We start from the raw sequence: 4522 nt of genomic DNA, 5'->3' as shown, positions 1-4522 counted from the left end.
GAGTGGCATGCCTGCAATTAAAAACAGTTGCAATCAACTGTGAATGCAGCTGGTACATCTGGAACTAGCTGCCCTGATCTACCACCAGGCAGGTGAGTATGTAGAAGCCCCAGAACTAATTATAAACCAAAGTAATTTTTAGTCTTCATGTGTCCGAATTCTGTTTAAATTCACATTCTCAAATGGCAAAAGATGATGATATGGTGATCTTAACCCTGTACTTCTTTTAAAATACAGCTACAAAACAGTCTGAGGTGACCACATCAGATACACATGTTCCAATAATATAAGACACTGAGTCAGTAGAATTATTAATCTAGTTTCCTATAGAAGGAAAACTTATATGATTTCCATGCTCATATATGTTCTTCCACCTATACTTCCAAAGTTGCTGGTGATTTTACTAAACTTAAGACATTAAACTTATTTCTTCAAGAGAGCTCTCTTTCTCATGGACTCCATGCAAGTAGACAGCTGAGCAGAGTAAAGAGACTATTTGAAGAATAAGCTCACTCACCTTCTAAAAATGCCTTTAGAAAGCAATCCGCGCAAGGTAAAATAGCTTACAGTACTCCAAGTGGACAGCTTTAAGAAGGTGTGAGCTCTAATTAGGTCCAAAAGCCTACTGCAAGCCAACCTGCAAAAACCCAGTCATGCTTTTTTATTTTTCAGTTCTTATATTAAAAGCATCATTTGTTCTTCTGTGATTATTGCCGATGGACACTCACTATAAAATTTACAATTACTGTTTCTAAGAACTCCAGAAGGCATTTAAGAGTCTTCATAAAGCTCCTTGTAGTCATAATCATCACAAATTTGAGTGATCAGGTAAGTGCTAATCTCTCAAAAAAGCAGAAACATGAAAAGGCTGCTTACCCACAGCCATACAGAAGGGGTGGGGGGGGGACGACACAGAAATATCCTCTGCATGTGATCACCACTACTGTGAACACAAGTTTTCTTCAGGCTACTTGAGTGGAGAGAACACAATGGAATCTCTATTCAAATTTCTACAATGGGAAGCAAAGACAACAAAATGTGATGTACTGCACTCATCTTCTGATCTTTTTCTCAGGATGGTCAAAAACAAATACAGGAAATCTTACATCTCGTCTGAAAGAAAAAGCACATTATAAATGTGAGTTTCCAGAGGGTTATTTTTTACCCTGCGGTTTCTAATTTCTAAGAAAGACTAGATCACCTACATTAGAAACTGCTTTCACTATAGGTTTATTCATTAAGCACATAATTTTTCTGACACACTGCTATATCAACAAAAGCTCAACGTAAAAACGCATGGGATACTTTGTTTGCTGAACCAACACAAGCTGAATCAGCACAAGCACTTTATGATGGCATAAACCAGTGACATGTTAGGACTTTCCATAATATGCAACTAAAACCATGTTATCCCTTGCAGTTGTACAAATTCTTATATAGACTACACATCCCTACTCACTAGGGATGAGTTAAATACAGTGATCTGTAGAACAAGCATAGGCTGCCACTACTAATCTTTATTACTAAATAAACCCAAAGCAGATCACAATATTGTCTTAAAAGGAGTAACAGAAATCTTGTATTTCTATTCATCACATAGTCTAAACTGCAATGCCCATGCAATTCAATAATTCAGAAGTTGACCAGTTCCAAGAAGAGAGCACCTCAAAGATGCCTTATTTAACAAACGTCCTCAACATCAACGGCTCTGAACCCACATGCAATCAGTGCCTTTTTCTGTGTTGTAAAAGCTACGGGACAGAATCAATTTTCTTTGATATTGCGGTCATTCCTTGTATTCCTGAGCTGGATGAAGGACACCACCCACTTTTGCTTATCGTGCCTTACAAAAGACATTCCTAATTCAAAACTGCCAATATAACTGTATACATAGATAATTTCTGTCTGCTACAGATCTCTCAAAAATGAATCAGAAAACAAAACCACATTCAAGCTATCAAAAATAGAATAAAATACTTGGAATCTCATCATCATGCTCATACAGTAGCTAGCCATATGTATCATTTGATGACTGAGACCTTAATTATCTAGCAGAAAAGCTGACAGAAAAAGGTACAGACTTGTATTTTTCCCCTCCTTTCTGTCAAACTGTGAAGACTGGAAATCTACGTTCACATTTAATTTCAGAAGCATTTCATAAACCAGCATTCAGGTACTTCAATCAAGTTATCAAGTGTCTACAATGTGACACAGTTCTCCCTCAATCTTCCCAAATTTTGGTGCTATTATTTTTGCAGAATACTCTAATAGTACTAACATTTTCAAAAGTTATGTGAATTTAGCCTACCTTATTAGTTAGGGTTTCATTGTTAGCTTTTACTCCTGCCATGGCAGTGCTTTTTAATTTACTATTGTGTTACCTGAAACAAAACTGCACTTCATCTAAATCCAAATTACGCCATTATGTAATAAAATAAGGAATTAATCAGATTAAAATAAGAGAGAAGTTAACTATAGAATGCTCTACTTGTACCAAATTTAAAAGGAGGTCAGAAAAGTAGGTATTGCTCCATCATTATGTACTGTGTTTTAAGGTAACATACTGACAATTTAGAACTCCTCTTCGTTACTAATATTATTTTCTTTTACTTTACTGTTCTTCTGAAATAACAAGCTTTCTAAAAGTACTTTCGCATTCTCACATATACAGAAGACTGATGCATCTTCTATTTTGCATACACAGATCCAAAAGCAACCTACATAGCACACCTTTGCTCTCAAAGGAGTCCCATTTGAAAGGATTACTTATGCCACTGCCAAGAGATAAGCCACCAGTGCAGAGAAAAAGATCGCTAACTTCCCTGATGCTCACCAGAATTCATCCCGAGTTTTGGTACATAATCACTCTGGTCATCATCAAGTTGACTGATGAAGTCTTGTTACTTTGTGAGAGCACAGATGAGACGTTTAAATCAGTAACGTATCAGAAACGTTCTTCCAGAATTTCAGTAAGACATTCCGAGGGCTTGCAATGGGAGCCACTTTGTTTACAAAACAAGCAAATTTATGCCAACACTTCTCTTCACCACAGGTGTCAAGGGAAGTTTGTGAACCATGCTGTCAGTGTCCTCAGAATGCTTTGTGTAAGATCCATTGGGAGACACCTTCAGCAAGTAGAAAGGTGAAAGCTTCCCACCGTTTTCAGTAAGTTACCTTCCTCCGTACAGACTCTTTGCAAGAGGCACCACTGTGCTGTACCAGAAGAATACACAAGGAAAAAAAAAAAAACAAACCCTAAAGCAAAAAGCATTCACAGGTATTTGTTGGACTGTCAGAAGCAGACCATCAGGGCCACTCACAGTCGATTTGAGTGAACAGTAGTTCACAAAGCAGATTACACATCTGATAGAGAACATATCTGAAACATCTGTTCTCTTTATTTCATTAAAGCAGGAACAAGAGAAATCGAATTTAACAGTTTTTAAGTCCAAAACTGATAAAACAGCTTTTACACCCATAGAAATGGAATTAAAGGTGCCAACCTGTATCCTGCTCTTAACTATTCCCTTTTTCATTGTTCCCTCAAATTTGCTAATAAAAAGCCACACACACCCCCCACTGTCCATCCGGCACTAGCCTGCTTGCAACAGCAGCAGTCTGCTGTCAGCTGCTACATTTTTAGGGCTATGTCGCACGGCTGGTCACTTTTCACCGCTCCCTGAAAACGCTATGTGCACCAAAGCCACAGATACGCAAACAGTTGAACAGAACACTGAAGAAATAGTCTAATTAATTCAAATTTCCTCTTTCATAAGAACCACTATACACAAGTAAGTTATTCTTCCTCTTCCCAAACATTCACTACACTGTGTAACTCCAGGATAATGACTGGGGACTATCACTAATAAATGCCAAGTAGGCTTCAAAGCTTGCGCCAAAATTATGATCTTCCTTCTCATTACTGGTAGACTGATTCACCTTCGCGCTTCAGCTGTACAGTGTTCTAGTGACACTTGGGAAAGATAAGTAACAAACAATGCTTCTATCCTTAAGAGTTTAAGTAACTACTTTTTCCCCACTTTACGTCGTTGTGAGTAATATCAACCGTATAAGACATGAACTGACACAAAAACACCCAGCGGCAAAGCCAAGAATGAACTTCAGTAGACACTCTTCTGCTTAAGGTCTGCAAGGACCGCCTCTACTAGGATGTCTTCATTCTCTCCTAAACCCCTTCAATCCGTCATTTTCTTTTGCTTCTTATTAGTAAAACGCAATAGATGTTAGCAGTCCTAACAGAGAAGGCAAAAAGCAGAACGGATGAAGGAAAAAACCCACCGTGCTCGCCATCTCTTACACCTGTGTAGTTTTCAACACTGAGCTATGAAAAGTGGGAGCAGAAAACCCGGGCACCAGGGCAGCGGAGCTGAAGGAGGAAAGGCAATATTCAAAAGCAATTAATTCCTGCCCTGCCCCGGCCTTCGCTTACGCGAGGGAGGGAGTCGCTCCCCGCCCCGGGGATGAGCACACGGGGGGCCTGGCCGCGGGTTAGGAAGCTCGG

The sequence above is a fragment of the Pygoscelis adeliae genome, unplaced genomic scaffold (genome assembly GCF_000699105.1).
Source record: "Pygoscelis adeliae isolate BGI_AS28 unplaced genomic scaffold, ASM69910v1 Scaffold111, whole genome shotgun sequence".
Classification (NCBI taxonomy): Eukaryota; Metazoa; Chordata; class Aves; order Sphenisciformes; family Spheniscidae; genus Pygoscelis; species Pygoscelis adeliae.
This window is presented reverse-complemented; position numbering follows the sequence as displayed.